The 23,705-nt window shown below is 36.1% G+C and overlaps 2 pseudogenes; both read right to left on the reverse strand.

Moving 5' to 3' along the window:
- Nucleotides 1-13,208, reverse strand: part of LOC149577259 (ultraviolet-B receptor UVR8-like) — a 38,881-nt pseudogene extending 25,673 nt beyond the window's left edge.
- Nucleotides 13,209-23,032: 9,824 nt separating this feature from the next.
- On the reverse strand, nt 23,033-23,471 carry LOC149577260 (enoyl-CoA delta isomerase 1, peroxisomal-like; annotated as a pseudogene).
- Nucleotides 23,472-23,705: the final 234 nt, after the last annotated feature.

A 23,705-nucleotide genomic window follows, 5' to 3' on the forward strand; every position in this document is an offset into this window, starting at 1 on the left:
CCTCAACTTTGTGCATTCAAAGCACTTCCTGATGTAGATCCACCTAAGGATTTCCTATGAGTTTTCTCACTCAAAATAACACCAATCACATCATCATATTTTAGGGTACTAGATCCAAGAATAGAATTACTCACAACCATTACCAAGCCATTCTAGCTTTCAGGAAGAACACAAAATCAAAAGAGCCCTAATTTCTTCATCAAAATTGATACCCATAGAAGAAAACTAACTATTAATAATATTAAACTCATTTAAATAATCTGCAATAGATCCACCTTCTTCCATTTTCATATTAAATAAATGCTTCATGAGAAATACCTTGTTTGAAGTGGAGGGCTTTTCAGACAATTTTCCTAGGGTTTGCATCAACTCTTCTATTGTCTTTGCTTTTATAATATTAAATGCCATTAATGGTGTCAAGCATAATCAAATGCTTCCAAGTTCTTTTTTATCCAAAAAATCCCAATCATCATTTGACATAGATCCTTGATTCTTGGTTTTGCCTTCTAATGGCTTCCATAAATCCTTCTGATAAAGATAGTCTTCCATTTGCATCTTCCATAACTAAAAGTTTTGCCCATTAAACTTGTCAACTCTCAGCTTGCCCTTGTCTACCATTTCTCCCACTAAACCATTAGAATCCCACTCAATCATGAGACTTTCCTATAGAGAATAACTGGAAAAAAAAAAAAAAGACAAAAAAAAAACCTTGCTCTAATACCACTTGTTAGGATTAAACCACGGACAAAAATAACAATTACATGCAAATATAACCAATATCAAAAAATAATAGATCACACAAAAAAGAATACAAGACACCAATATTTAACATGGTTCACCCAATCCCTAGGCTACATTCACCAAATAGCAAGTATGATATTATTATGATCTAGTGATTACAACCTAATTACAATTCGTAATTACTTATAGATCAATACCACTGCAAGAACCAATTTTTGCATCACAAAAACAAATCAATTCCTAACCCTAACCCCTTTTATACAAGTATTTTTACCACTTTAGGGTTACAACATGTCAGCCATATGACAGCCACAACATTAGTCATAAAGGATTTATGAAGCATGTATGATACTTCCCTTATCAGTCAACACAAATTAATAGAAGGGAGTGTGGTGGAAGGGTTAGAGTTGTTACTCCTGAGGTTAGAGCCCTCCAAAGACAAGTCTAGGCATTGTACGAGGAGATCTATAGAGGGATGAATGTTGTCATAGGTGATGAAAGTGAGGAACAAAATGAAGAAGTAAATATTGGGCAGGAAGGGGAAGGAGATAAAGAAGTCCTAAACTAGGTAGAGGAGAATCTTTTTAGTTTCATTGCCAAGCTTGGAAAAAGATCTAAATTTGATATCATCATGTTTTCGGGAAATCTAAACCCAGATGGGTTGATCGACTGGATCAATATGCTAGAGGAATATTTTGGGTATGAGGATATCGAGGAACCTAATATGGTTAAGTTTGCAAAGGCTAAAATGAAAGGTCATGCCAAAATCTAATGGTAAGAGATTCAGTTGGAAAGAAATAAAAGAGGAAAGGAGAAAATCACAAGATGGGATCGCATGGTGGACAAACTAAAGAAGCAGTTCATTCCTATTGATTATAAGCTTGATTTGTTCAAAAAGATGCAAGGGCTAAAGCAATCAAGAAAATTTGTCTAGGAATACACAGAGGAATTTTACTGAGTCCTTATTAGGGCAAGGCATGTAGAAGCAAATAAGGAGAAGGTTTTTTGTTACCTTAGTGTGTTAAGACCTAGCATTCACAAGGAGTTAAGTCTGGTTAGAATGATTAGCATTGAAGAAGCATACCAATTTGCCTTGCAAGTTGAGCAGAAGCTAAACAAAAAGTTTGATGGAAGGGAAAGAGGCCCCAGTCAAGGAGGAAGAGGTGGTGGCAGGTTATTTGGAGGCCAAATGAGAACCAAAAGAAAAATGAAGATCTGGATACTATCCAAAATCAAAGGAACGAGGGTTTCAACTACTCTTATGATCAAAAATTTGGAGATTAGAGAGGAAGAGGTAGAGGACATGGATGAGGTTGAGGAACATGAGGCTTCCATGGTACCTATTTTTATTACAATGAAGAAGGTCATTGTGCCTTCAAATTCCCTCAATGCCAAGGATAGACAAATAAGAGAGTTAATGGTCAAGTAAGGGTTTATCATGTGGATGAAAATGCATAGTCATCATATTCAGAGGATGTAGAAAGAGGAGAGGTTTTAGTTAATGAAAGGGTCTTACTAAATGATCAGATTGAACTTGGACAAAGGAGGAGTTTTTTTTGTACCAGGTACAAGTGTGAGGGTAAATGTTGTGATGTGATTGTTGATGGTGGAAGCACTAACAACTTGGTATCAAAGGAGATGATCTCAAAGCTAAAGCTCAAGATGGAGAAACACACCCAACCCTATCAGATTTCTTGGGTGCAAGATGATCATAAGGTCCTAGTTAGTGAGCAATGTTTGGTAAAGTTCAAGATTGGGAGTTACCATGATGAGGGTCTCTATGACATCATTCCAATGGATGTCTACCATTTATTGTTGGGTAGGCCATGGAAATTTGATAGGTATGTTATACATGATGGTCATGCAAATACATACTCTCTAACAAAGGATGGAGTTTTCCATAAATTGAAACCCATGATAAAGGAGGGTGAAAAGGTATGTAGTAGTGCTAGGGTATATCTTGTTTATGGAAGAAAATTTTTGGATGGCATGAAACATCAGCATATGTGCCATGCTTTAATTCCTAGAAAAGATAAGGAAGGTAGTAGTGAAATTCCACTTAAATTTTTAGGTCTATTAAATGAGTATGGAGATGTCATATTTGATAATATTCTAGAAGGGTTGTAGCCAATAAGGAAAATCATTCATCAAATATATTCAATCCCTGGATCTAGTTTTCCTAAAAATGGCTCTTATAGGATGACTCCTAATGAGATTGAGGAGCTAAATAGACAAGTTGAGGAGTTCTTGAGGAAAGGTTTGATTCGAGAGAGCCTGAGTCCATGTAAAGTACCTGCAATACTAGCACCAAACAAAGATGGAGAGTGGAGAATTTGTATAGACTCTTAGGCCATAAATATAATAACCATCAAGTATCAGTTTCCTTTGCCAAGAATGGATGATCTTATGGACTGTTTGAGTGGAGCTCAGTACTTCACAAAGATGGATCTCAAGAGTGGTTATCACCAAATACAGATATGAGAGGTAGATGAGTGGAAGACTACATTCAAGACCAAGGATGGTCTATATGAGTGGCTAGTCATGCCCTTTGGATTGACCAATGCACCAAGCACCTTCATGCGACTTATAAATGAGGTACTGAGAAAATTTTTGGGAAATTTTGTAACTGTCTATCTGGATGATATTTTAATTTTTAGTAAGTATTTAGATGAATATTTATTGCACATTTTTAGTGTCCTTGAAAGGTTGAGGGAAGAGAATTTGTTGATTAATTTAAAGAAGTAGAGCTTTGTCAAAAGGGTGTTAATCTATTTGGGGTTTGTTGCATCAGCAAAGGGTCTCAAAATGGACCCAGAGAAGGTGAAGGTCATCTTGGAATGGCCTAATCCAAGGTCTACCATTGAGGTGAGGTTATTCCATGGTCTAGCTAGTTTTTATAGGAAGTTCATTAAAAAAATCAGTAGTATATGTGCACCCCTAATTAAAACAATGAGGGGGGATAAAACAAAGTTCAGGTAGACTACAGGAGCTACAAGGAGTTTTGAATTGTTGAAGAAGAAGGTGACAGAGCAACCTATGTTGGCACTTCTTGATTGCAATGAAGTATTCTAGGTGGATTATGATGTGTTGGTAGTGTTATTGGGGTTGTGTTGAGCCAAGAAGGTAAACCTATTGCCTAGATTTTAGTACAAAGAAGAAGTATTCTATTTATGAGCAGGAGTTCTATGCAATAGTTCAGGCCTTAAAGAAATGGAGGCATTTTTTGTTTCCAAAATAATTTGTCTTGTATACTGATCACCAGGTATTACAATACCTAAATAGCCAAGGTAAATTGAATTAGAGACATTTGAAGTGGGTATAGTTCATTCAAAGCTATACATTTGTATTGAAACATAGAAGTGAAAGGTCTAATAGGGTTGTAGATGCATTAAGTAGGAGATAGTTATTACTGGCAGTAATGCAAGTTGAAGTGGTTAAGTTTGATGAACTTGGGAATTTTTACCCTAAGGATCCTGACTTTGTAGAGGCTTGGAAGGCTTGTAAAGAACCTATTACTTTAGATAGGACTAGGTGGCTAGATTACATGATTCAAGATGGTATGTTGTTCAAGGGAAGTCAATTGTGTATCCCAAGAAGTTCCATGAGGGAAAACTTGATCAAGGAAAGCATACTGCAGGGATGGCAAGACACTTTGATAGAGATAAGAACATTTCCATTATTAGAGAACATTACTTTTGGCCTTAATTATCACAATATGTATGGATTTTTTTCTTGGATTTCCAAGGACACAAAGGGGTAATGACTCAATATTTTTTTTGGTTGAAAGGTTTTCCAAGATGGCACATTTCATTCCATGCCACAAGACTCATGATGCAGTGCATATTATAGATTTATTTTTTAGAGAGGTGGTGAGGCTAAATGGTCTCCCAAAAAGTATTGTTTCTGATAGAGATGCTAAATTTTTGGGGTATTTTTGGAGGACTTTGTGGAAGAAGTTGAATATAGAATTGAAGTTTAGTTCTACATATCATCCACAAATTGATGTACAAATAGAAGTAGTAAATAGGAGTATGGGCAATTTGCTAAGGTGTTTAGTAGGAGATAAACCCAAGCGATGGGATTTGATTCTACCACAAGAAGAATTTTCTTTAATAATTATATAAATAGCAATACTAGTAGATCACCATTCCAAATTGTGTATGGGAGTAATCCAAAAACTACACCAGAGCTAAGGAAGATGGAGCAAAGGGAGAGGAAAGGTATTAAGGTAGAAGACTTTGCTCAATATTTTAAGAACCTACATGATCAGGTGTGAGCACATATTACCAAAATTAAAATATAGTATAAGGATAGGGTAGGTCAAAAGAGGAGACATAAGGAGTTCCAAGTTGGAGATCAAGTTATGGTATATTTGAGAAAGGAATGATTTTTAGTGGGTACCTACAACAAGCTACAAATGAAGAAATTTGGCCCTTGCAAAATTTTGAAGAAATATGATTTAGGGAATGCATATGAGGTGGAGTTTCTAGATGGGATTCACATTTCTCCTATTTAATATTGTAGACTTAATATAATATCATGATGATGGTGCAGGTGAGGATTCGATGTTGGAGCCATGTGCAATTCCTACTTCTGCGAAGGAAGAGATTGAAGAAATTCTAGACAGTCATGTGTGTTAGGAATAAGGTGTCTCAACCTTGGATAATTCCTATTCTTATTATTTGTTTTGTAATATGTATTTCTTGCAAATAATGTTGATATTTCGGCATCTTGAATTGTGTATAAGGAGATCATAGCTAAAACGATTATGACGGATTCCTATGACATGTAAGAGCTATGTTGGGAAGATTCAATGACAGGTGAAGACATGTGGCAACTAAAAAATTTGAGTATTGTAAAGTCTACCCCATTAGTGGGGTTCGGGGCATCACCCCAAAAAAAATTTAGGGTTCTTATTTTCTCGGAGAATGGTAAAACCCTAATATGGTTACCTTTGGGAGTAGCCCTAAAAGTGAAGCACATGATATAAGCATTTTTAGGTTTGCGAAGAGGGGTATGCAAAAAAGTGTATTATTGGTACTATGAGTTGCTACTAGAGTCTTTTGTTGTCACTGTTGAACTTGCATTGCAAGTGTATTGTAACCTTGTGTTGAAGATAATACATTGTGAAAGTTCTAGAGGGGTGGGGTTATTTTACTGAAAGGTTTTTCCCCACTGGCAAATCTTTGTGTTATGTGTTTCTTTCTCTGTCTATTTTTTTTATGCTTGCTTGGCTGAAATATTGTTGTTTACATGATATTGAATATGTAAGTGTAAAATATTTTAATAGAATTGGCACCATACTTCTATTAAGAGATTAGTGTAGGAAGTTGTTTCTGCACCTGAGTTTCCTTACAGTGTGGGCTAGAGTACTAGAAATAGGTAGTATGAAGAATACCTAGTGAAGTGGAAAGTATGGCCACTAGAAGACACAACTTGGATATTTGTAATGGAGTTTTCCCATTTGGGTTTTCCTTTACCAACTATAAAGTGACAAGCTCACTTTTCAATCTTCCTTGGGTATCTGATGCAAGAGCATCCAATGGTTTAAGGGAAATCTTGTATCACCCAAAAATATTTTTAGTGCTAGTTTTATATTAGATAAACAAGTTTTACAGGGACCCTGAAACCCAAGAGTTAAAACATAAATAAGGCTGATAATAAGCGTTAAAAGCCCAGCCAAAAAAGAACAAGTCTAAAGGCTAAAAAAAAGCACTAGGCCCAGCCGAACAACAAAGGCCATAGGAAAGGCCACACTATTTTTTGAAAGGAAAAAAAAAAAAAAAGCCAAACAAAAAAGGAACATCTAGAAACAAAAGGACAGAAAAGAGCTAATCCTTGTTCTTTCTTTCTAGCTCTTGCATGACCTAGGCAGCCTTGTAGACCATTTTGTTCTCCTCAGCCTCCTACTTATGAGTCCTATGTAAATCCTAGTCTAGACAAGTGTAAGTGATACTCATGGTATTTTCATCATTAGATCTGGCTTTTCCCCTATCTTTTCCTTCCTCATCCCCCAGCATTCCTCTATCTTTAAGCAAACCAATTAAAGACAAGATATTTTCATTTATTGATTTGAGCAATGAGGTCATCTAGTTCAACAAATTGTAGTTTTAATTTTTTAGGTTGAGAATCCTCCTTTCTACTAGGCTAATTCTATCATCCTAGTCTATCCCTTTCTCAAGACATGTTAGATTCTTGGCTTCTTCCATTTGATCCACCTTCTCCTTGACCTCCTCCAGCTCATGAAAAAGCCACTTGATTGAAATAAAAATTTTAATCATGTTGTTGTAGGTGTTGTTCAAAAGGTTCATCCTAGTTTCCCTAGCATTATCAAAGATTTCCACAATCGCAGAGTTAATTAGCTCTTCAAGTCATGACTCCTCCTGGTTCTCCACTAGAATCTGGGGATTCATCGCTTCTCTAAAAATACCCATTTTTTTGTCCTCACATTAAAATTCCTCTAGGCTTTCCTCTCATCTTTGACGAGAACTTCCCCCCCCGCCCCCCCAATCTCCAATACTGTCCTTTTTCTACTCATCTGGTTGGGCTTGATGATGGACAAGGGAGAGAGGTAGCGAAGACATATCTAGTTCTTACTACATCCTATCATCCTCTAATCCCACTCGCTTGCATTTCTTCCCACCCTGGTCTTCCTTTATATCCTCTTGCTTCTCCTTATTCTCATCTTCAGTCTCCATGTCCTCCTCTTCATCATTATAGTCCTTCTCCTCATTCCCAAGCATCTTTTGACCATGACCCCTAGGGCTTTTTCTACTAGGGGTAATGGGAGAGGGCAACTTCTTATCATGAGGTGTACCTTTTTTACCAGAGATAGTTAACCCCCCTTCCTTAGAGCTAATGCTCTGAATATCATCTGAGTCAAAGGGGTAGCTTGAGCTACCATTTTCCTCTTTCCCATCCTGTGAGGGGATCTTATTTATCGTCTGAGCATTAAAGTGCTCATAGATGAGCAATAACAGCCCCTTATGCAAAGTGGGGTTAATAGTGGGCTTCTTTTTGAAGCCAAACACTACCTTGCTCATGGAAGTCAACAAATAGAAAGGAAATGAAACTTTACTATCATGCCAAAAATGATTCAAAAGAACAAAATGGTGGGTGTGAACATGATCAAACCTAGGGTCAAGAGTAATGTACTCAATGATGGTGCGCAGAACATACCTCCATAGTTTCATTATGGAATCCAGATCATAGAATCTATCACTCTATTTTAGGAAATTCAACTCCTTAGTGTTCTAAAAAAATTCCTTCACTGCATTGGTTGAGAGCTTTTTGTCCCTAAAGAACTTAAAACCCTCAATTAGAATCTTAGTTACAGTCGAAATCACCTCCTCCATTATCACAAATGAAACCCCATTCACCCTGACTCTACCATCCTTCCATGAGCTGACCATGTTGTTGGTCACATCTTGATCAAAACCATGCAACTTCATGATATTTCTTGCAATCTCACCCTATTCCAACTTCTCCCACACTTTGTCCCTATTTCTCCATTTTTTCATCTTTCCCACTGGTTCTTTTCTGCACCTTTCACCCACCATTTCAACACTTTGCACTCCCACAATTCTCATAAGCACAGCACACTATAACTTCAGCACTTGATGGGGACCTCTATGTTTAAGAAAAAATCCAAATAAATTAACCTTATAGTAGCACAGGTTGCATATGCAAAAAATGACCCATAAAGTGTTTTTCAAATAAACTGTAATAAATTTCACCTCTTACACTTTCCAATACAACCTGTATGAATCCTATCCTTTTCCCAAAAACCATTCTAGTCATAATTGCAATTAGATCTCCTTTGTACTCCCTTTGATCTTATCTAGCTTGATTAGGCTCTTAAAATCCACCAAAAAACTCTTTCTCGGTTGCCAATTCATCTTTTGGTCAAATTTGACACCTTTATTTGAGAACCAATCTGCCACTGGGTTTGCTTCCCAAAAAGTGTGAGTGATGTGGACTCTATTAAATTTAGCAAGAGTCTCATGTGTCTCTTCAATTAGATTTTCAATCGACCACAAATAATGAGAATTTCCATTAATACATTTAATAATGTTATTTGAATACCCTTCAAGCTAGAGATTAGTAACTCCAACTTCAAAAGCTAGTTTCACCACATGGCAAGTAACACTTGCTTCTACAAAGTGATTAGTTTGGAAACCTAGTGGGAGAGAGAAGGCCACTACTACCTCACCAAATTCATTTCTTATTATGCCTCCACTTCCCAAGGAGATAGGATTTCCCTTAGAGGCCCCATCAAAGTTGGCTTTATGCCATTCTTTTGGGGGGAGAAGCCACTTGGCTTCCTATCTTTTTAACATTCTGTCTTTTTCCTCCTTAATTTTTCTACCACCCACTTCAATATCTCCCCCCTTCTTTACTAGGTAGTTTTCCTTTATATTTTAATAAATATTCTTCCCAAGCACTATGGCCAAATCCTCTGTATCTCTAAAGATTCTATTGTTCCTCTCCTTCCATTTGCTTCAACAATAGTGAGGTAAGATCTAGGTACTTAATTCCTACAAAACAGACAGATTGAACAAACTTTTCCATTGGCTAAAAAAATCCAAGAGATTATCTGGCATGCACTAGCTAATCCCTAAGTCTTGAATAAGGAAATCCCAAACCTCCCTTGAGTAGGAACAGTGAATGAACAAGTGATTGCCTGTTTCTAGTTGGTTCTTACATAAAATACATCTGCTTGGCATAATCTATCCCCTTTTTATAAGGTTATCCTGAGTGAGGATTTTATTCTATAGGGCCAGCCAATAAAATATATTATTTTTTGGTATGAGGCCAAGGAGCCATGCTCTCGACCATGGAGGCTTCTCTTTTAAGCTCCAAAGAGCCATATAACCTGAAGTAATAGAGTAGTTTCCATTGGAATTGTCCCCCTAGATCATTTCATCCCTCTTGTTGCTAAGAGCCATAGAATTTAACATTATCATGATTGGATTTAGATCTTTAGAGATAATAGATAGATCTTTCCAACCCTGGTCATTCCTATAGTTACTGACTTTTAGCCCAAAATGTTGAATACAGTAATTCACCCAAACTTCATAGATACGATTGTTCATAAGGTGACCTTGAATTAGCCAACTATCAGACCAAAACTAGATATTCTCCCCATTCCCAAATTTCCAAGAAACTTTTGCCTTAGCCAGGTCCCTGACTTTCAAAAAACCATTCCAGATAGCAGATCCTCTAGGAATATCCTCACTAAAAAGGGTGAACTAAATTGAAGGCCTCTTAATATACTTGTTAACCAAAATGTCTCTCCATTCCGTAGTGTTGTTGAAGATATGCCATTATTGCTTTGCCAAAAGAGCCTTATTTAGATGAGTAAGCTTCCTTATACCAAGACCTCCATATTTCTTAGGGAGACAAACTTTGCCCCAAACAACTAGAGGATATTTGTTTTTACCTTCTACTCCAGTCCATAAGAAATCCCTCTCTATTTTCTCCATCCTCTCAAAAAAATTCACTGGAATCACAAAAAGACTCAAAGTGTACATAAGAAAGTTCTAAAGGGTGGATTTAACTAGTTGGCATTTTCCAGCTTGGCTAAGAGTGGCACCTTTCCAGCCTACTAACTTTTTGTTGAACCTATCCATAATACCATTCTAGAAAGAGTCAAGAGGAATCATTCCCAAAGGAAGCCCAAGGTAAGTAGACAAAAACTTTCCCACTCCACAACCCAGAATCCTAGAAATTTTTCTTTGTCTATCCTCTGGGGTATTAATAAAGTATAAAGAGCTCTTATCCCAATTAATAAGATGACCCAACCCTCTAGAGTAGATATACAAGACTTCCTTCATAGCTTTTGCCTCCTTAACTGAAGTGACCCCCCCCACCCCCATGATAGTATCATCAATAAATTGCTGATGTAAGAAAGGATCACTTTTAGAGGAAGGTTTTATCCTTTTGATTCCACCTTCCTTCTTTTTTCTCTCAATAAGCCTTCCTATACATTTAGCTTGGATAATGAAGAGAATAAATGAGAGAGGATCCCCCTAACAAAGACCTCTAGAGGGTTTGAAAAGATCTAAAGGAGCTCCATTAAGCAACATAGCAAGAGAGGAAGTAGAAACAAGCTAAGATATTATCTTACAAACTTTTAAATCAAACCCAAAAGCCTTGAGCACCATATCAAGAAAAGACTAGTCAACTCGATCATTGGATTTAGAGAGGTCCAATTTAAGAAACATCCCTTCCCATTTGCTAGCTTCCATAGATTGAATCATTTCATGCACCATCATGATCGAGTCTAAAATCTATCTGCCCAGGACAAAACCCATTTGTTGTTACGATATGATCAAAGGAAGGAGCTTGAGCAACCTAGAAGTAAGCACCTTTGAAATAATCTTGTAAAAGGAATTGCATAAACTAATAGGTCTAAACTTGTCCAAAGAGTTAGCCCTAGGCACTTTGGGAATGAGAACCAAGAAAATGGAATTAATCTCCTTAAGAATGCTCCTAGCTCCAAAGAATTCTTGAACTACCCTCACCACATCTTCCATCACCACCTACCAATACATTTGAAAAAAGAAGGTTGGAAATTCATCTAGACCTAGAAATTTATCAGTAGGCAAAGAAAAGAGAGCTTCACAAACTTCAAAAGCAATTGGAATAGCTCAAAGCATTATATTATGATGTAGTTGGATGATCTGAGGAATGCAAGCAACAATGTCTTCCTGGTCCACCTTAGACAGCAAAGGGTCCCAAGACAAGAGAGAGGAGAAGAAGGATATAGCTACAGCTGAGATATCATTCTCCTTAGTCAACAAATCCTACCCTTTCTTGATACCAACAATTATATTATTAGCTCTATTCTTGAGAGTGGGTAAATGAAAGAACTTCAAATTCTGATCTCCATCTTTAAGCCAGTTAATCCTAGATCTTTGTCTCCAAAACTTCTCCTCTTTGCTGATAATATTATGTAATTCTGAAAGAATAGACAACTTAGCCTCCCTATTAAGCTCATCATACCCATCCTACTAAATAGAGGCTTGAATAGAAAAAAATTTATCAGACAAGTCATCTTTCTCAAGAAAGATATTGACAAAATCAAATTTGTTCCAAACTTTAACCATCCTCTTTACATTACTTAGTTTCCTAGAAACTCTAAACATAGCAGTGCCTTCCACATCTATTACCCACCAAAGATTAACTTTATCCAAAAGATCAAGATGAGTGGTCCACATTTTTTCAAATCTAAAAGGGGGGTTCCATCTAGGTTCTATAGGAACAACTGAGAGGGAGATAGGAGAATGGTCAAACCCCAGTCTAGGAAAAAGAGTTAACTTACAAGAGGAAGACTGCAGCCAATCAAGAGAGATTAAAGCTCTATCCAATCTAACCTGGATACAATCCTACCCAATACATTTGTTTGACCAAGTAAAGGCACCTCCCATTAGATCCAAATCCAAAAAAGCCAAACCATTGATGAAGCTAGAGAGGTCTTGTTTACTTTCCCAGTCTAGAGATAAACCACCCATCTTCTCCACATCCACAAGAGGGGTATTGAAATCTCCCATAATGATACCTTTCTTTAAATTACTACTCTGCACCAGCTCTCCTACTTTAGTCCAGTAATTCTTTCCTTCTCTTTTATTGTTAGGAGCATATAAATTTAGCAAAAACCAGTTTTCATTGGATTGAATATGATAAACTTTATAGAAAATAATATTACCTTCATTAAAAATTGATTCAACTCTAAAATACTTATTATTAAATAGAGTCAGAAGCACCTTCTGAATCCAAATCCTCCCCAATCATCATGTTACTAAACATAATTTTCCCCAGAAAATCCTTTTTCATCTTAGTTTCTTGGATCATCATAATATCAGGTCTCTAATATCTGATCAAATTCCTAATAATTTCTTGTTTGTGGGATCCATTTAGGCCCCTAATATTCCATGAAATAATATTCATTTTCCATTCTTGGAACACTCCTAAAGAGTTCTCTAGCACCCATTTGCCAAACATCTTCTGGTCTCCTCCTCTCTAGTTTGCTTCTATGTTCTTCTACCTCTTCTAGCCACTATTCCCACATCTAATTTATAGCTACTTCTCATCTCCACCAGAGAGGCCAAAGATGGTTCCCTAACATATTTCTTCCTAGGCTTAGGGGAAAGAAAAACTTCTCTTTCCAATTCAATGTCCAACGACCTAGGTACAATAAGAGCATTCTTTGGAGTACTTGGAAGATCCTCCCAATCATCAAGAACCTTCTCCAAAATATCATTCTCCACTACTCTTTCATCTCCTACTCTAGAAGAAACAATATTATCTTCTAGACCTTGAAAGATAATTATATCCTTCTTTACTCTATCCTTTTCTTCTTCATTGGAGGCCATAACACACCCCCATTCAAACTCTTCAGGGGTCCCTTCCAAAATAGCCTCCAGTATAATCTGCTGTGAAGATTCCTTGCATTCAATTACCATAGGATTAACCTATTACAATTTTTTTATCTCTTCCATGACCTGAGATTCCACTATCTCTTGAATGACATCTTGAATTTCATTTGGGTCATTTGCCTCAGGCAATTCCTTTAGATTGACAGATCCATCAACATTTAAAGATTTCTAGGCTAGCTCCAAAATCTCAGTTTGGGTAACATCCTTCTTTTCTTTGGTCTGAGTCATTGTAATAGAAGATGATATTTTTTTATTTCCATCCTTCTTAACTTCTATAGCCTTCTGGGTAGCCATTTTAGAACCATCCTTCTGGCCTAAGATGGTGGTCTTCTTCCAAACTTTCTTGTCCCTATTGAGATAAGAAGAAAGAATCTTCTTCTTATCCATCTTTGCTTTTGGACATTGAAAAGCCTTATGACCAGTCTTTAAACAATGAAAGCATCTAAAAGGTACACTCTCATTGTCCAACTGCTGACTATGAGTACCAAGTTTAGACTCGAAACACACTACTTCTAGCATATCATCCCCTTTCCTAACTCCTATACAGATCCTTGCATAGGTTAGTCTACTCTTAGAAGTAGTGATAGGATCAATAGATAAAAGTTCTCCAAAAGAACTGGCCACACCCAAAAAAAATCCTCATTCCAAAATTCCAAGGGCAACTCAAGGAGTCTAACCCATACTAGAGCTTGTTGAAAAAAGGATTCATTTAAGTCCAATTTTGAAGACCATTTCTACAACACCAGTGTTTCCCATCCTATGCTCCAGGGCCCTTCACACAGAATATTAGCCATGTCCTCATTACAGGTGAAGTCAAAAGAGAGAAACCCCTTTCCATCGTAGTAACATTGACCTAACCTTTTAGATGCCATTTCTTCATGGTGAAGGACCACACCACATCAATGTTTGGCCTTTGACCAATAAACTTCCCAACCAACATGGAGGCCATCAAAGTAATACTATGATCAACTAATTCATCTAGAATAGCAATCATACACGATCCCTTTTCTAGACTTGAAATAATCTTAACCAGAGGGAAAGATGACTTACCAAAGGGTTTGACACCGAAGAGCAAGGCCCATTTCACTAGAAGATTCCCTAGCCTATCCACCTTGGGTTGCATTTTTGGCTTGTCTTGGACTCTGCCAATAGCACGTGGGTCCCCATCCCCATTTTTTGCCTCTCCACACTCCACCTAAAACCCCTCCTTCGTACCTAGTTTATGATTTCCTCCTCCCTGAGGATTCCCACCTGAGACCAGATTTGAAATTTGAATAGGTGCTTCCCGTTACTATTTAAAGTGTTTTCATTTTTAGATACCCATTTGTGTCAAATAAAGATTGCAACTCTCATAGCTCCACTATTAGTTTTCTAGGTTAGAGTTTTTGAGCACTTTGGGATATGTGCCAATGTAGAAAATGGATTAATTTGTAATTGAGCCATAATTATAATGAGTTAGAGGGTGTGTGTTGAATGGATCATTATAATTATAATTCAAAGCACTCCAGAAAAAGAATTAGGTCAAAAGGCTTTACAGTTTGAAAGTTGTTGCAATTTTAAGTTGTCTGGAGACCTCCTAAGAGCACTTCAAAGTCAAATTTGAGGCACTAAATGGCCTTATATGGGCCCAAAAAATGGGGGGCAAGCATATATGGTCCATAAGGCTATAGATAAATTGGAGATCTTTTCAAAAATGTAAATGATTTGTCAATCAAAGTCCCAAATCAAAAGTTATGCCTTCTGAAAGTTGGACTACCATTTCTAGATTCTTCTAATTTTATACCAACTTTTGACGTGTTTTCTAGAACCTTCTATTTTTTTACTAGATGCCAAATCACATATTCTAAAATTTATTCCTAACCCTAAACCTAATTTGGTTTACTTAAGGACATTTCTAGCATTGTAAAGGCAGTTTTTGGTGGAGTTCGAGAGAAGGTCCTAGAGGAGGGTTTTTCTCTAGGATCATGCAACATTTTAAGCCCATAAGGCATGTCTTTGGGTCTATTTTTATTGTATTAAATGTAATAGAAGATCACTGATGATAATAATATTCCCCTTTTCCTATTGCAATCATTTTTTTCTTGGTTGTGTCCTCATCATATACAGCCTCAAACATTGTATGTTGTTATGTCACTGTTCAGTATGTTGACATCAATGAAAACACTATTATGAATGCAATTTATGATCACACTAACAGTATTCCACATGCTTTAGCAATTTAGGATACTCCCCCATAATAATATCATCAATAATCATGCTAACAATACTAGTGCATATTGAAACACAATATGTGGTGTAACTCCTAATTATGTCAAATCTTATTTCTTTTGTTCACTCAGGGAACTAGTCTATATAGGCCCTTTCATTCCTTCATAAAGAGGTCCCTAGGCTTGTGTCCTTGTTCATGTAGTATAATTATCTAGGTTATTGTTGGTTTCATCTTCTCCTATTTGTGTATTACCATCATATGTTATCCCCAATTAATAATGTAATAGGTGATTGTATGAATATATGTGAATGAGTCATATCAGTTGTTATATTGTCATTGATGTCATATTCTTAGTTGGCTAGACATTATGATAACTCAGTAGAGTGGTATATCATTTGATTGATGAAGAAGATTTGATTGATGAAGTAGATTTTATTGATGAAGAGTATTTAAAGAAAGTGTGTTGAAGATAGTATTGATAAGTAATGTATTCAATGGGTACTTGAATGAGTTGAACATAAAAAATGTAATATCATTTTGATTGTCTTAAAATCATATATTGTTGAAATGTATTAAATAATACAAGCTTAATTGAGTGACAAGGCTAATGAAGGGAGACTATAATCATCGAGTGAACATAGTATTGTGTGAGCGATTAGCAAAGCAAAAGAAAAACATTATATTGCCAATCATGTCTAGTTATTGTACAGTCCCTTGAAACCATTTTAGTACCAACAAAAACTCATAAAATTGAATAAAAATCACTTGGTATAACCATTTAACTTATCATTTAATTGTCTTAATCACTTTATTTCAAATTGTTAACTCATTGTTCTTTGCATTATTGAGTATTAGTAAAATTACTTAGTGATTACTAACCATAAACTTAGTTATTACTGAGTTGCAATAAAATATAAAACATGTACAATAACTTGCAACACAAACAGTATTCACACATTTGATGCCATGATTATAACAAGGAAACCCTATGAAGGTAAAACCACCTGGGACTGACAACCCAAAAAAATTCATTATCATAAAGTGAGCTCTGCTAGGAGCCAACCTTGTTAAAGGTTACATGCACATTGTTAAAGTGACCTTGTAAGAGGATTTCACCTAAACATCCTCTAGACCTTTTCACTCCTTGATCATGCCTAAAGAGTGTCCTACTTTAAAGGAATTACAAACATCACTAATTGATTTTACCATATAGAATTTCATAGACTTGTTAGGTTTACATAGTTAAGTTATTTTTCTTCTACAATAGTAAGAAAGTAATAGTTAAAATGATTTGCAAGATTTAGCACTCCCTTGCTTGTTTAAATTTGTGTTCTTCTCTTCTTCTTCTTCTCTGATCTTTGTTTGGTTGATTCACTTCTTCACACTTCCACTTTTCTCTAACTCTTCTTGATCTTCCTTCTTTTCTTCTTGGTTCACCTTTCTCCTTTTCTTCTCTTTGATTTTCATCCATGTAGCATTCAACCATCAACTAACCAGCAACCAAATAACATCTCCTTAAATAGTTAACTCTTTGGTTCCAAATTCTTCCAACTTTTGTTGCTTAACCATTGGTGTAGATCTCAGGTTCATTGTACTTAGTCACTTATAAAATAGAACTTTTGTTGAACTTTGTGTCCATCTTTATCTTGTTTCAATCTTCATCATCATATCATCATTGTATTTTTCCAATCGTACTTTAAACTTCTCGAGCATTCTTTATTTTCACCATAAGTCAAGCTCAGATTCTATCTTTCTTAACTTTCTCTTCCACCTCATACTTGATGAATATTACATTCCACTCGAGTAATACATCTCTCAATTAACATATGATTTACTTGGTTAACACTATAGTGGCTCAGGCAATATTTTACTCCTCCTTTTACCTTGTTACTCGATTTATCTTGTATAGCTTGGTGAATGCAAAGACTTCATCATTACATCATAGAATTATGATTGTAAAACAATCAAACCTACATTAAATTATCACTATCCAACTCATTAAATTTCCCATTGAATATTATACTTACCAACTATGTCATCATCATACTCTCTTTAAATCCTCTTTATCATTCAAATGATATGATGCTTTACTAAATTAGCATAATGTCTAGCCAACTAAGAGTTTAACATCAATGACAACATAATAATTGATATGACTCTTTCACATACATTCATAGAATTAATAATTACATCATTAGTTGGGGCTAACAATCTCCCCCTTTGGCATTGATGGAAATACATAAAAAAATGATTTTGCATTACAAAAAATTACATGAGATAATCAAATATATGCATTGACAACAATACAAATTTTCAGCTTTGAGTTCTCATTTAGATTTTTTGCAAAAAATTTCATCATCAAGTGTACTTGGTATGTATCTTCATCAACATCTTCAACATTTCTCCCCCTTAGGATATGATCTATTTATGTTCATTGTTTAGCAATATCTTCATCCTTTAATTTTGGTTCTATTCATTTGATTATTCTCTCCACCTTTACTTAGTTTCTCCCTTTTTGACTAATATCTCCATATTTTACTTATTCTCTCCTTATTGGTTCTTAATCTTCCTTACTAATTCTATCCCCTTTTGACAACAATGTCAAAGTTAACTATAACTTCCAATATGAAACTTATAAAATCATGTAGTTATACCTTATACCTTTCATGTACTATTTACATCAATTCCATTCCAATCATTTTGATAACTTCATAACTTCTCCTAAAGTGTGAATTTTTTTTGTCAACTTTACAAAGATATTTATGTTCATCCATGAATTCATTCAACATGCATCTTCACTTAGTGAATTTTGGATAGGGGAAGGAACCCTAGTTTACCTCTTTGATACTAAAAAACATCCTTAGGAAATGATTTAGTAAATATGTCTACAATTTTATCTTTAGACTTCACATATTCAATCCTAACTTGTTTATCTTGTACTTGCTCCCTCAAGTAGTGATACTTGATTAATAAATGTTTTTTTTGTACATGCATCACTAGATTCTTTGATATATTTATTGTACTGGTGTTACCACAATAAATAGTAACAAGCTTAGTTATATCTTATTGCATTCCTTCCAACAATTTCTTAATCCAAACAATATTAGAAAATTTGACTATAGCAACAAAATACTCAACTTCAATAGTAGATTGTGAAATGCGGCTATGTTTCTTTCTCAACCATGTTATTAGTCTTTCTCCTAAAAATATAGCTCCACCATTTGTACTTTTTCTATCATCAAAATTACCAGGCTAGTCAGCATCAATATTAATTTAAGATTAAATTCACCATATTTCTTATATGTAATCCATAATCTTTAGTCCCTTTAATATATATGAATATCCTCTTAATACTTATCATGTGTGGTTCATTAGGACTAGGTAAAAATCTAGCAAAAATTCCAATAGTATGTGCAATATCTGGTATATTATGCACAACATATTGAAGTTTACCAATCACTAATTTGTATCAAATTTCACATACATCATTAGTAGTATCTTCTTTTAATATTTTTACTCTAGTCACCATAGCTGTATCGACTAGTGTTCACTCACCCATTCCAAAAAAGATCAAGATTTCCTTTACATATTTATATTGTGTCACATATATACCATTCTTTATTTAATAAACTTGTAAGAAAATGAAAATCTTAATCTTCCCAAACATTGATATTCCAAACTCTTTACTCATTTAATCAGAAAGTGATTTACATAATAAGTTATTTCCACCAAATATAATGTCATCCACAAAAAAAAGAGCAATCATCACCATATTTTCATATTCACTCTTCAACTATATATTATTGTTCTCACTTGTTCTAGAAATTCATTTTTAACCAAATAAGAATTTTGGCTAACCAAATAATAATGTTACCTTTTATACCATGCTCTTGGTGCTTATTTTAGACCATATAATGACTTGTTCATCTTGCAAACTAGGTTCTTCTGACCAAGTTCAATAAGTCCTTCTAGTTGTTCCATGTAGACTTCTTCTTCTAGTATTCCATTTAGAAATTCATATATGACATCCATCTAATATACTTTGAACTTCTTGTATAGAGCATAGGCCAACAATGTCTTTACACCTTCCAATATTTCCACAGGTACAAAAGTCTCTTCATAGTCCATTCCTTCTTCTTGGGCATAACCTTTGCAAACTAGTCTTGCTTTTTTTCTCACCACTTCTCCATTTTCATTTAGCCTATTTATGAAAATCTATTTTATTCCTATCAAATTCTTATCTTCAGGTCTTGGCACTAATTTCCATGTATTTTTCTTCTCTATCTGATCAATTTCTTTATTCATAGCATTTATCCTGTTAGAAGTTGTAATCTTTCCTTGGTGTATTTATAAACCAAGGTTAGAACTCCTATCTTTATTGTTGTAATATATTAGGATATAAGCCAAGGTATCCTAATATATTTCTTTTTTTTCCTTTTTCCACTACATCTTATTTTGTCATCTAGTGGAATATGTGAGGACAAATATATATTGTAATTTCTAATCTTAGATTATTCCTCCTTAAGAGGAATCTCACACTTGGCCTCACACACTTATGAATGGTGGCATTCATATACATGGGAGTTACATTCCAACTCCTCTCTCTCATCTCTATTTAAGAGATGACCCTCTTCTCTCATTTAACAATGAGGTTTCTTCCTCTTCTCAATTATTGTATGAGCAATTGCTCTCTTGCTCTTTCTCTTTTCCTTCTTAGGCTTTTCATGCCTCATTCATAATGTCACAAGGGGTTTTCTTTGCTTTCCCCTTTCCAAATATCTTGTCTCATGGTGTTGGAGCTTGAAGCTTTCTCTCTCCTATTTTATGGTAATATCTTTTCATGCATTTACTCACTTAGATTCTTTCCTAGTTTTGCTTATTTACAGATTTCTTTTTCCATTTCTAACATGGTATCAGAGCAATTTAATCTTTTTTTTGAGTGTTTGCATGAAGGTACGATTCGAAGGAGACTCTTGAGAGAGATTTCACTAATTTCTTCTTTAATCTTCTTAAGATAGAAGAAATTGAATTTTTTTTAGATTTGGCTGGTTTACTGCCAAACCCGATTAACTTTTGTGTGCTCTAATTTGTGCAGGTTATTTCTTATTTTATATTAGTTTTTCATCTAACCCCCTTTGGCAGGCTTTCCGCCAAAAGGTTTTCCTATCTAGATATCAATTTTTTTTACTCTTGTTAATAGCAGATCAAAACATTTCTTTATGCTTCTATAAAACAAAGGAATTGTTCATTTTTTTTTTCAGTTTGAGTCATTTGGAGCTCTCTTTAAGAAATTGCTCTTTTTCTAAATCATTCTGAAATTTTGTAAAATGGAAGTCTTTGGATGGACTTATGCTATTGCTGAATTTCTACATGTACGTAACTGTTACTGGAATTGCTGGACGGGCACTCAACAAGGCCATTGATCATCATTATGTTTTTGGACCCAGAAGCAGCATTCCAGTGGGGTTTTTTTTCTCACCATTATTTTTTCCCCCATGGGAAATAAGGTCACTGATTTTATGGTCATCTTCTCTCTATTGCTAGAGCTGTGGGAGCAGCTTCATGTCTGTCAGGGCTTTACCATCTTTGAATGTGGACAGCAGAGAGCTTGGCTTCAAGTGCTTCTTCTTCCATGTAAATGGATCTCCTTGCATGTCGATCCCATGAAAAGAAGTGTAAGAGCCCAAGAATATGCATGCCTAAAACAATATTCAGACATCACATTAGTTGGTTCACCCTTTCCTTCCTTATATATCCAGATATTCGTTGTTCGCTTCCGCTCAAATTATCCAATGCTTGGACTTTTAGACTTTCGGATAGGAGACCTTGAAGGGCTCCTACTCTTATTTCTCTTGTGTCGCCTTTCAGATGGTGAACAACTTTTATGCCTTCTGTGAGAAGGTGAAGGACTTCTGCGCCTCCACTTTGATGTTATGCTAACCCTTGTGTGCTCCATCTTTTTCACGTCATGGCTGGCTTACCACAAAATTTTCATAGAGTGATGATTGTGTTAGCTGTTCACGTAACTGGTAGAATTTTTTTTTGGAGTTTTTCTTCATAGAAAATCAAATAGTAAAGCTTAATCTGCTTTTGCAAGCTTTCTAGCGTTTGTTGTGATTTCACTAAAAATATTGCAATGCTGCGTACACCCAAGCATCAAGTACATAGGCTCTGAATTGACTTTCAAGCTCATCTGATTGAGCTGCCTATAAATAATATTTACACCATGCATCTTTATTATTTAGTTGACAAAACCAAATGGTGACTGATTCCTGCTACCTCCTTCACCATATTGTTCATTCCATTTTCTAAGTTCATTCATGCTCTCAGCATCATAAGCAACCGATGCACCAACCTTTCTTTTTGCCTCAATAAAATCATCTAAAGTAAGCATCTGTAGAGAACTTGATGGGTTTGTTTGTCCTCCAGCCTTTTTCTCTTCTTCCAAAAGTTCTTGGATAGGCTTGTATGCTGCTGCTATGCATAGGTTCTTTAAATGTGCACCAGCTTCGGTTGCAAGTGCTTTCAACCCAAGCCGCACATGGGGCTGGGTGCTAGAGCTCTCGTAGATGATGGTGGAGTGCTCCTTATCATGTAGGCCGATCACACGGACAGACCCATCGGCTCTCACTGAGGCAAAGACGCTCGCACCGCCCCAAGCAATGTCGTAGACTTCCTTGTCGTGTGCAATGAGCTGTGTGTCCACCATGCCCTTGTCGATGTCCCAGATGGTGCAGGTCGTGTCGATGCTGGATGTCCCGATGCGCTTGGGTTCTACCTCGTTCCATTCAAAAGAGGTGAGCGGTTCAATCTCTGGTCCTCTAAGACATGGAGACCACCGATATCAAGCATCATCTACCACAGCACAAAACACCCAGTCTCTGTGCCTTTCACTAAGCTTTTCATCATCTTGCTCTCACTTTCGCACTCTGTCACCACCATTTTCACCCTCCCCATTGTGTACGAGCTCTTGATCGCATTCTGAAGCTTCGCACACCTAGTTGCCGCAATGTACTGGTGTACAATGTACTGCGCAGAGGACGCTTCCTGTCCAAATCAAAACAATAATGCACATGTATTTGGTGGAGAGTTTGGGAAGAGGGGTAATAAAGAGGGCAACAGGACTGAGAGGGCAGGCAAGAAGCTAGTTATAATCGATCCTTCCTATGTCTGCATTGAGTGGATTAGCATGCTTTCCTGACAAGTAAAACTTGAAGCTGGAAAAGCTCCCCAATTTTATAGAAATGTATTCATCACTGTCATCGGAGAAGTGATGCAGAAACTCTTGCCCCTCCAGAGCCTTCATATCCTTAAATAGAGCCAACTCTTCTTCTTCCTCCTCTTCTTCCCTGTCTTCTCTAGATGAACTCGTACTTCTCTCCTCACTGCACTCATCGTCTTCTTCCATCATATTTGACTCCATTGATCTCTAATCACTCCATGAACGACCTTGGATGTTGTACTTGGTTCATGTGAAAATCGATCAAACTTGTGTGTCATTTTTTTTTTGGTTGAATCAATTGAAGTTCACGTTCGTCCCTAACTTGAAAGCTGAGGAAGCTAAATAGATCAGAAATATGTAAAGCCAGGCTGCAACTTGCAAAAGGTTGGTAAATAGCCATGCTCTACTAGCTTTAAATATTTAACTTCTAATGACAGACATGATCGACGGAGGAATAATCATCCCGACATCGACCTCGCTCATGTACAGAAACCCTCGATCATTTCTCATGAATCTGTAGTCGTGAGCCAGGGCGAAAATGAATCCAACTACGCAAGCGTGGCCATAGACGGCTACAATCGACGGCAATTTTATGCTCATGATGAATGTTTAAAAGAGCTCCACAAATTTGTTCCCCACGACCCGGATCGAGTCTCCTTGAGATCCATTCGAGATCGAGGCCATTGGAAAAGTATTTTTCGTCGTTTGTTATAATGACCGCAGAGGCTTTGTGAGCATTCTGATTGACATAGGTGATTGCAGAAATAATGGAGCCCATGAATTTAGGGTTGAATCGATGCTCTCCATCGCCTGTCATCCTCAGGATGAATACATTCTTTTGCAAATCCTCACTCCACATATCTTTATCTTGATTATTGTCACTCAAATTTTTGTTACCAAACCCCTGCAAATGCTTTCATATTTGCCTAAATCTGATACCTCTGCCACAAATTCTGAACCCATCATTACTTTAGCTAGGAATCTTCTGCCATGGCTGCACATCTTCTGGGTAGCGGAACTTTCATTCCAGCTGTGACTGTCTCTTACTATTCTTGGAGTTCTTTAAAAAAAAAAATTATATTAAAGCTGCCAT

The sequence above is a fragment of the Cupressus sempervirens genome, chromosome 1, assembly GCF_028749045.1.
Source record: "Cupressus sempervirens isolate cs-2001-9-10 chromosome 1, ASM2874904v1, whole genome shotgun sequence".
NCBI classification, from domain to species: Eukaryota; Viridiplantae; Streptophyta; class Pinopsida; order Cupressales; family Cupressaceae; genus Cupressus; species Cupressus sempervirens.